This window comes from Callorhinus ursinus, unplaced genomic scaffold (genome assembly GCF_003265705.2).
Source record: "Callorhinus ursinus isolate GAN/ISIS: 27379988/994484 unplaced genomic scaffold, GSC_fseal_2.0 scaffold3, whole genome shotgun sequence".
Taxonomy (NCBI): domain Eukaryota; kingdom Metazoa; phylum Chordata; class Mammalia; order Carnivora; family Otariidae; genus Callorhinus; species Callorhinus ursinus.
In genome coordinates, this window is record NW_027397065.1 from 13,347,100 (window position 1) to 13,357,904 (window position 10,805).

Here is a 10,805-nt window from a genome sequence, read left to right on the forward strand (position 1 = left end):
GCGATCCCAGGACCCTGAGATCATGACCTGAGCCGAAGGCAGACGCTTAACAACTGAGCCACCCAGGTGCCCCTTCCCTTCCTATTTCTTCTGAGGACACCTGAGAAGAGACTGGGTATTTAAATAAAACTTTATAAACAAATGGACTAACAAAACGGAAATACAGAGAATGCCTTAATCTTCCTTTCTATCATCGGTTTGGAGTTTCCCAGAGGCAGTGGTTCTCAGACTTTAGCTTGCATGGAAATCACCTGGAAGGCTTATTAAAACACCGCGTGCTGGACCCCGCCCCAAATTCAACAGGCCTGGGTTGCGGCTGAGAATGTACGTTTCAAGCCCAGAAGAGGCTGGCGCTGCTAGTCTGGAAATCACACGGGGAGAACCATTGTCCCGAGACCTGTCGCTTCCTGGCGTCCCCTGCCTCCCTCCTTTTAAACAGGCCCATATCTGAGGTATGTGGAGAGACTCTTTAAGGGCCAGATCCTCATTCTAAAACGGAAAGTCAGTGGGTCTCATAAATAAGAGTTGAATTCACTCTCAAGTAGGCAGAGACCAGCTCTTTGCTCGTACTACCCACGCGTCTCCCTCTCACTGAAGTCACCCAACCACATTTCCTCAATTCAGAGGAATTTCACATCGCTGCAACTGGCATACGTTCCATGGTCATTGTTAGTCACGTTCCGAGCGCGCCGGAACCTGGTTCTGGTGATTCAAGTTATTGTTGCTGCGTGAGTGAGGTGCGTTTTTGGTACTGCACGAATGGACTTCAGTGTCATCTAAAATATCTTCAAAATTATAATATTGTGCTTAGCATTGAAACAAAAAGTAATTGTGGATGAAGGAAGGCGTGGGAGTAGGGCAATGGGGCTTACGTTTGGTATTGAAGCAAATATTTTCTCCCTAGAATGATTGCAATTCCGTATTTTTAAAACAAGCTATGATAAAAGTTTTATTTTTAAATAGCAACATTTACAATACACCCATACATAGTTTATAGTTACATAAATGCTGTGATGGCGAAAAACATTAATCTCACCTTAAAAATACGGCATGTATAGATTTTAAAAATTCTGTTAGGGATGCATGAGCAAAAAACCGTGAAGACCCCAGCTCTAGATTGCAGTTTTCCAAATGACCCTCACAGTACTGGCACCTGGCCAAAATAAATAATTTATTTATTTTTAGAATTTTATTTTTATTTATTTATTTTTTTAAAGATTTTATTTATTCATCTGAGACACAGAGATAGAGAGAGCATGAGCAGGGAGAGAGGCAGAGGGAGAGGGAGAAGCAGGCTCCTGCTGAGCCAGGAGCCCGATGTGGGACTCAATCCCAGGACCCGCGGATCATGACCTGAGCCGAAGGCAGATGCTTAACCATCTGAGCCACCCAGGTGTCCCCAAAATAAATTATTTAACTGTCCATGGAAAAATGAGAAATAGGACAACTTATTCATTTTTTAAAATGAAGCTATATGTTTCCGGTTTAAAGTTCTGGCTTGTATTCTGAAATAAATTCCTTTCTTCATTTTTGGAGAGGAGGAAGTTAAAATATCCTTTAGTTTCAAAATTATGGTGTTAATACTTAAGAGGCTTTTTTTTTTCTTTTCCACATTTCCTTTTAAAGCAACAATTGCATGCTTTATAGCATCTACATGAGGAAGCTGCCCCTAAGTAGATGAAGCCGAGTTTCATCTTGTTACTGAGATACACATGAAATATAACTTGTTAAGCAGTCAGTTGAAAGCAGAAGAAATTCCTAAATCTCTGTGAATATACAAAATAAATTTCAAAGCCACAGGACTATCATTTTAGGCATTGCAGTAGTTTAATCAGCATTATTTTTTTCTTAGTGGTTCAGAAAACAGTAGTGTGATGTACAAATGATGTTGCTTTAGGTATGATCAAACATTCATCTGAGCACCTAGATAAACCAATGCTCAATACATCCGTGCTAAAAAGCCTTGGGCTAAAACTCCTACTCATCTATGATTTTACATTTACCTTTGTGGCCTTGATGGAACAAATAGCCCAGCGTGGTCAGGGGGATAACTTTAAGGCAGACCCACATTCTAGGAGTATTGGGAGATGGGGCAAGGGACAATATTAAAGAACAGTACCACGAGTTCTAATGAGGAGGATTTACACCAACGGTTCCTGATGGGAGGCAGTTACACAGGAGGGCAGCGCGTGTTGGGATGAGGAAGGAATAAGGGATATTCTTGTAGAGCCTGGCATATAGTCAGTACGTAACTGTTTTGATGACTGGATAAGCAAATGAAACGTTTGAACATTTTTCCCCATGATGAATTGTTTTCTCACGAACAGGTAGTTACTTATTTTTTTAATATTAATCTCCTCACTCCTCCAAGGCTAAATAAGGTATCAATCAAAGAGTGTGAGAAGTAAATCGTGTATTACCCGTGAAAGCAAGCAGTGGCCCGTATGTCACGAAAAGAATTCGGATTTGAATGAGCAAAAAACAGGTAGTGGGCAGGGTAAGTATTCTAACTGGACTGTGACTTACTGAGAAATGCCTCATATTCTACTTTTCCTTTATGTCCTCACTTGTTTTGGTTTTGTGGGGATATGCTAGATTAATTTGCCTCTGATGACTGTATCCTTCCTGGGTGAAAGGGAATGAGTGACTAGTACCTAGCTTTACCTCTCTGCGGACAACAGATAGGCTGACGTGACTGGAGGACAGCCAGTGTATGTTTTCTCTGCCAAGCGGGATTTCCCAGGCTGAATTATATTTGAAATTTGTTTGTCTTGGTTCCTTCGTTATTATACAAAGCTAAAAAACCGGATGGAGTGTTTAAGCACAGAATCACAGGATTTAATGTCTTCTAGACACAAGGGGTCAGCATTTCAACACAGATGATTCTGTCGACACCTTGCCTTTCTTGAGTTCTGTGGCTCTTCAGTAGGCTTGATGTGTTTATGTGTATGAGGGTGAATAGGGAAATGAAACTCAATTTGTATTTTGCACATCGGTTTCTTTTCCAGTGGCGAATGTTGACACGTCTCTTGTAGATGCAATCAATTTGCTATAGCTGTGGAAATGATATCTAACAGTGAGTCTTCCCAGCCTCAGTGGTCTCTATGGTGTTAGCAAACTTCAATGAATTACTGATGGACATAAATTTTCCTCTCCCCCAAAGAGGTTCTTAACCCAAAGAAACCTTAATCTATGCTTGCTTAATAAGTATTCATTTATTCCTGAGCTGTACTTATTTATTGATGCCAGTTTTCCCGGAAAAGGGGCCCTGGGCCAGTGAGATTATATATTGATTCTGGGCTTATTTAATAGGGCTTCTGACTTAGCATTGGGTTCCATGATATTGCTGTTTCTTTGATCCAACCTTTCATTTGCCATTCGTAACTCTCTACCTTTTAAGTAACAGTTTGAGAAAAGATGTTTTTATTTTTAAATTTTTTATTAACATATAATGTATTATTTGTTTCAGGGCTACAGGTCTGTGATTCATCAGTCTTACACAATTCACAGCGCTTACCATAGTAGATACCCTCCCCAGTGTCTATCACCAGCCACCCCGTCCCTCCCACCCCCACCATTCCAACAACCCTCGGTTTGTTTCCTGAGATTAAGAGTCTCTTATGGTTTGTCTCCCTCTCTGGTTTCATCTTGTTTCATTTTTTCCTCCCTTCCCCTATAATCCTCTGTCTTGTTTCTCAAATTCTTCATATCAGTGAGATCATATGATACTTATCTTTCTCTGATTGACTTATTTCACTTAGCATAATACCCTCTAGTTCCATCCATGTCATTGCAAATGGCAAGATTTCATTTTTTGATGGCTGCATAATATTCCATTGTAAATATATACCACATCTTCTTTATCCATTCATATGTTGATGGACATCTAGGCTCTTTCCATAGTTTGGCTATTGTGGACATTGCTGCTATAAATATTGGGATGTACATGCCCTTTCGGGTCACTACGTTTGTATCTTTGGGGTAAATACCCAGTAGTGCAACTGCTCAGTCATAGGGTAGCTCTATTTTCAACTTTTTGTGGAACCTCCATATTGTTTTGAGATAAGATGTTTTAACATAGAATTACTTTTTATAAGGAACACATACCAAACAATAAGATTTTTTTGCCATGAGTGTGATATTTCTGTTAATTGATGTATAATTAACATACAGTGTTATTAGTTTCAGGTGTGCAATATAATGATTCAACCATTCTATATATTACTCATTGCTCACCATGTTAAGTGTAGTCACCGTCTGTCACTAAACATTATTACCATATATCACCATTATATACTTATGGACTAGATTCCCTATTTTCTACTTCTCATCTCTGTGACTTATTTATCTTGTAACTAGAAGTTTGTACTTCTTAATCGCTTTTACCTATTTCTTTACTGTATTTTTATCATTCATTTTATCATTTATTCCTTTTCTTCAGGAACTATTTACAAAGTTCTTATCACGTGCCAGACACTGTGCTAACACTGGGGTTAAAGATCTGAACAAGAGAGTTATCTTCTCTGCCCTCAGGGAGTTTATAGTTTGGCGAGATAGTCTGACAGAACAGCAACAAATGTCCCTTGTCATGTTGGTGTGATATGTAAGGAGAATATGTAGCAGGGGGCTCAACTTAGTCTGGAATGGAATCAGTGAAGCCTACTGAGGGAGATCGCATCTGGTGAAGATCTAAGAGAAGGATAGCAATGAGCAGAGCAAGAGTAAGGGGATGCACAGTCCAGGCAGAGGGAACAGTGTATGTGAGGTAGGAAGGAATGTGGTGCACTAAAAACAAACAACCAAAAAAAAAAACAAAAAACCTTAGACAAAGGTCTGTGGGGTTGGTTCAGGGTGAGTAAGGGGAATAAAAATGTGATATGAGCCCAAAAAAGCAGGCGGGGGCCAGATTATGGGGGCTTCAAAGGCCAGGGTAAGGATTTGGGCTTAATTCCAATAGCGATAGGATGCAAGTTAAGGGTTTAAATAGGAAAATGACACAATTATATATATATATATATATTTTTATTATGTTAATCACCATACATTACATCATTAGTTTTTGATGTAACGTTCCATGATTCATTGTTTGTTTATAACACCCAGTGCTCCATGCAGTACGTGCCCTCTTTAATACCATGAGAGACTGTGGACTCTGAGAAACAAACTGAGGGTTCTGGAGGGGAGGGGGTGGGGGGATGGGTTAGCCTGACACAATTACATTTTTACTTTTAAAATAAAACTTTGGCTTCTGTGAAAAGATTGATTGGAAGAGGTAAGGAATGCACAAGTGGAGACCAGCTGGGAGGCTGGATGCAGAATCTATTACTGCATCACAAATTTCTCCAAGACTTAGCTTCCAACAAACACTTACTGTCTCATAGTTCGTGTAGGTCAGGAGTCCATGCCCAGCTTATTTGGGTGCCCCTGGCTCAAGGCCTCACAAGGCAGATCTCAAGGTGTCAGCCAGGGCTGCTGTCACATCTGAAGCTCAATTGTGGGAGTTGACACACCCATGGTCACTCATGTGGCTGTTAGTAGGCTTCATTTCCTCATGGACTACTGGACTGATGATTTCAGTTCCTTGCTGGTGGCTTCCCTCAGTTCCTTGTCTTTTGGATCTCTCCATAGGGCAGCTGACAACATGGCAGCTGGCTTCCTTCAGAGCAAAGGAGAGAGTGAGAGATGAAGAGCAAGATGAAAGACAGAGTCCTTTGTAACCATTTCAGAAGGGACCTCCCATCATTGTCCTATGTATTCTATTTTTATTAGAAGTGAAAAGAGAAAGGATTATGTAATGGTGTGAATACCAGAAAGTGAGGATCATCGGGGATGATTTTGGAGGCTGCTGCCATGTAGGGTGTTGCAGTGGTCTCACTGAGAAATGACAAAGTTTGAACTTGGATGGTATCAGTGGGATGGGAGAGAAGTGCTAATAATAAGTGTTCTTCCTCTTGGAGAACAGGAGTGATATTTAGAAGATAGAATTGAAAAAAAAAATATGTGCTAGTTGATTTGATCTGGTGGATAAAAAACCGAGTTAAAAGACGACTCCAGATTTCAGGCTGGGGTTCCTGAGTTGATGGCAGTACTTCTCACTTATAGTGCTACACTACAGGACAGGGGAGCTGGGAAGTGCAATTTTGGACCCATGAGGTTTCAGATGCCTGTGAGGTATCTAACTTAAAAATCAGATAGGTGGTTATATATTCAACTTTGGAGCTCATAAGAAAGTTAGAGGTCCGATGTGGGTCACCATAGAGATGTTAATTAAAGCGTGCTTTGGTTTGGTTTTCCAGAACCACAAATTTCCCAAGTGACCAGTGGGTCCCTGGGAATGAGATGACTGAATTCTTTCTAATTGCACTCCTTGGCTTCCAGATTCATATATTCTACCCGTCAGAGAATGCTCACATAATGAGCATTGGCATAAAGTATATGCTACCTCAGGAACCAACACCCCAACCTCATAGTGTATCATCTCCAAGCTGGCACCTTAGAAGTTCCTTCAAGGGGCTCTTCCATTCTCTTTCAGGACAACAATGTCTGGGTTATACAATATGTGTGAGACAAGCAGCAATCGATTTTTAGGTTTTTGTTTTGTTTTGTTTTTTTGTTTTTAAAGATTTTATTTATTTGACAGAGAGAGACACAGAGAGAGAGGGAACACAAGCAAGGGGAGGGGGAGAGGGAGAAGCAGGGTTCCCGCGGAGTAGGGAGCCCAATGCGGGGCTTGATCCCAGGACTCTGGGATCATGACCTGAGCTGAAGGCAGACACTTAACGACTGAGCCACCCAGGCACCCCCGATTTTTAGTTAGTACCAACATACCAAGCTGGTCTACCAACAACCAGGTCTGCGTTTTTCTCTCCTCCATTATTGGATGGATTCTCTGGTATTCTACAACAGAACCATTGTAGGATGCCCACATCTCTGGGCCCTGAGATCATTTCCTCAGAACTCTGTGGACATTGTTCGGACATCTCCACCTCATTTAATGTGAACCACATTTTCCCCCCAAGGTTCTAGGAGTCATCCCAGAAATGTGTTAAGACCAGCTCCAAAGCCCCAAAGAAAGTCCCAGAGGTCATTGAAAGTAAAAGCAGACCTAAACCAGGGGAAAGGCCCACAGACTGGTACAGGTGGGTGAGGGGAGCTACAGACTACCAGTGGTGTATACTACAAAGCCATAGGAGGGGATGATGTGAAGAGAGGGTAAAGTGAGCGGGGCGAGGACTTCAGACATAGTCCTCCCTTTAAGACCCCAGCATTCAATGGTTCATGAGAGGGAATTGCCAACAAATGAGATAGGAAGAAAGTTGTAAAAGAGATGATGGGCAGACAGGGTTTTAGGAAAAAAGGATTATTGCATTGTATTGGCAAGATGTAGTATCCTGGAGGACAATGATGACCTTGGCAAGAGCAGAAATGTCAAGTGGGACAGTGGGCCCAAGAGCCAGATTTAGAATGAATAGTGGGGGGTTGGGGGAAATAAAGCCAACTAAAAAAATTAACAGTGAAAGGAAGGAAATAAGATGATGGATGGGAAGGTTATGGAGTTAGGGAGGATTTTTTTTAATTGATTGTTTGAGTTTATAGAGAGAGCACATAGCTCAATGCTATAGGAAAGAGGAGAAGTTGTGGAGAAGAAGAGGGAGGGTGAGAGAGACAGAGGGAGAGGGATTAACTCTACTGTGCATGATTTCTGAGAAGAAGAATCTAGAGAAGAATCTAAGCCTAGATGGAGGGATGGCTTTTGATGGTAAGAGATAATCACCACACTGAAATAGGAGGGAGGAGAAAGGGATGGTTTAGGGATTTGGTGGTGGGAAGTTGAGGTTATGTAGTTCCAATATGGTGGCTTATTTTCCCTAAGGAGTGAAGGTCATCTCATAAGAGTTAATGGGTTAGAGAAAGTAAGAGGATTGAGGATGATGGACAGTGTCTGGAAGAAACCTCAGTGCACAGAAGGTGGGCAAATGACAACAGCCATGAGAGGGATAGAGAGTGGTAAAGCTGGGTATTAAACATGAGGCTCAGCAGGTCCAGGGTTTGCAGAGGGTAGAAAATATTTGTTTGGAACATGGACCTGCTTCCCACGTAAGGTACTGGGCAAATTAGGAAATATGCAAATTCTATTAGAAAAGGCTATCAAAGAATTGAGGTTTAATTATGAGCAGAAAGTAGAACAAAGACAAAATTGAGAATGTAGAATTATTTATCAAAGAGATGGGATTGGGGAGCAAGCTCTGAAACAGGGATTAGGTCAGAGGAGAAAACCCAGAGTATGACTCAAGCAAAAATACACTGTTCTGAGTTCTTTTTCTGGTCTTCTCTCTCCCTCTCTTTTTTTAAACCAATAAAGACACCATTCTTTTCATTATTACAAACTGTTCCTTACCCAAGGCAAGCCAATTGGGTTGGATTGCAAAATTGAATTAAAATAAAGCCCAAATAGAATTGACATTTATTGGCTACACAAGTCTAAACTGAAGTGTTGTTTTTAAAGATACATTTATGTTTGGGCATTAATATAGTTCACCATTTTGCTGTGATTTTCACTTAATATAATCATCTCCTTTCTCTTTCTTTGACCTCACCCTGACATGGTTGAATATTTTGCTGTAATTTTTAAGTGATCTACATTTGTTTGTAAATGCAGCATATATAACTGTTGATCAAAAATTGGCCAAAGATATTTTTGTCTTCCATTTCTATTAGAAGGCCTAACTGCTACCATGAGTCTTTCAAAGACCACTTGGGTAAGACAGACACAGAATCTTAGAGGAGTAGATATGCCTTTATCTTTCAAAATAAGGGCATGTCTGCAGGTGAGAAATTTCATCATTGTTTATTGCATACTTCATTAAACCTGAAAGGGTGGATTGAACAATAAAGACCGAAGAGTAAGTTAGCTTTAAGCTGCTGAAAGAAGATGGTAACTGTCACTGTCAGAACTGGGCTTTTGTAAGATAACTCCCACTGCTGCCTGGAAGGTGGAGCAGAAAGGGACAGATTGGAGGTAAAAGGAAAGTAGGAAGCTGCTGTAATAGTCTAGGTGAACAATAACGAGTCTAATCTACGCATGTGACCAGGAATAGAAAAATGGTAAAAGAAAAAATTCCTCTCTTTCTCCTCTAGTTTCAACACTTATGACACCAAATATATGGGTTTTTTTCCCACACCAACCAATTTTTCAATTCTCTGGACACCAGTTAAATGTCCCACGATTCACTTATGACACTAATAACTTGGAGTTAGCGCAGATCTCACAGTTTAAGAGCTCAGTCCCACAAGACTGTCCCTTGCTCAACCTTAGATGTCAATCACAAGTCCAGGTTGTCACCTGTGCTTCTGACTGACCAGCTGTAATTAGAGATTCCTGTAACTCCCCGCCTCAGGTGTGATAATTTGCAAGAACAGGTCATAGACTCATGAAAACAATTTATTTACTTAGATTATCAGTTTATTATAAAAGGATGCAACTCAGGGACAGCTAGGTGGAAGAGATGCACAGGGCAACGTATTTTTTTTTAAAGATTTATTTGTTTATTTCAGAGAGAGAGAGAGAGAGAGAGCATGAGAGGGAAAAGGGTCAGAGGGAGAAGCAGACTCCCCGCCGAGCAGGGAGCCCAATGCGGGACTCGATCCCAGGACTCCAGGATCATGACCTGAGCCGAAGGCAGTCGCTTAACCAACTGAGCCACCCAGGCGCCCCAGAGCAACGTACGCGAGAAGGAGTGTGGGGCTTCCATCCTTCCCACAACCTCTATGTGTTCACCAACCCAGAATCTCTCTAAACCGCTTTGGTTAGGTTTTTATTGAGGCTTCATTTCATAGACATGATTGATTAAATTATTGACCATTGGTGATTGTCCCCCTGGAGTTCGGGGGGTGAGGATAAAATTTTTCACCCTTCTTATTCAAGAATTTCCAAGGGTTTTAGAAGCTTTGTGCTAGAAACTGGGGACAGAGATCAAAATATATATTTATTATATCACAGTTTCACTGATAGGGATGGATAAACTGTGGGTATACAACCCACACTTGATTGGCAACTGACTAAATTGCCTGCCTGACCACATGATACTGGAAAGGGCATGATTCCTGACCTTATATTTTTTTCACTACTCCTATTCCAGCTTCATCCTTCCCATCTGCCCCCAGATAGCTTTCTGAGCCATGTAGAATTTGTGTGAAAAAGGAACCACACGTTTTCTGACACCCATAACATTAGGGAGGAAGGATGGGAAACAATTGGATAATTACTGTTGCACAATCATGATGGGAACTGATTCTTCCAGCCTGACATTGGCTCTTGGTTTCCCTGGGTGACAAGTGAAGAACCTTGGTAACCATGTCACACGTTTTCCTGTGGTCTGAAACACATTCATTTAATGAGCTGATGACCTTTATGTATCTCCAAAATGTGACTCCATTAGCTGTTAACCAAACATACAGAGTGAAGTTGAGACAATGACTTGAAACTCTGAATCTCAGGATTGCGATGTTTTTCTGAACGGCATCTGGCTAGAATGGAAAGAAATTGCCTCCATTACTAGGGATTTCCATGTAAGAATAGATGTACTGTAACTCTGGTTGAGTGTGTACAATAGACTGTATGACTGTTTACTGATAGTCACTGACCCACTTGCAAACTATTATCGTTCTCTGAGCCTTTGAAGTTAGGTTTGTTCATAGGACTTGCTTTGGCCAAAGCCATGTATGGCAGTGAGTGACCTATCCTTTCCAAGTGGAAGATTAAGAACCTGTGCATTTTTGCAGTGCTGCCTTTACCCTGTCCTTTG

At 41.1% G+C, this 10,805-nt stretch overlaps 1 long non-coding RNA gene across 1 annotated transcript in view; it reads left to right on the forward strand.

Annotated features, from left to right (window-relative positions):
* The first annotated feature begins 209 nt into the window (after positions 1-209).
* Positions 210-10,805, forward strand: part of LOC112819832 (uncharacterized) — a 25,952-nt gene continuing 15,356 nt past the window's right edge. Inside the window, exons 1-2 of the long non-coding RNA XR_003206984.2 lie at positions 210-452; positions 2,372-2,497. This is a non-coding gene — a long non-coding RNA (uncharacterized lncRNA). The remainder of the gene's footprint in view (positions 453-2,371; positions 2,498-10,805) is intronic.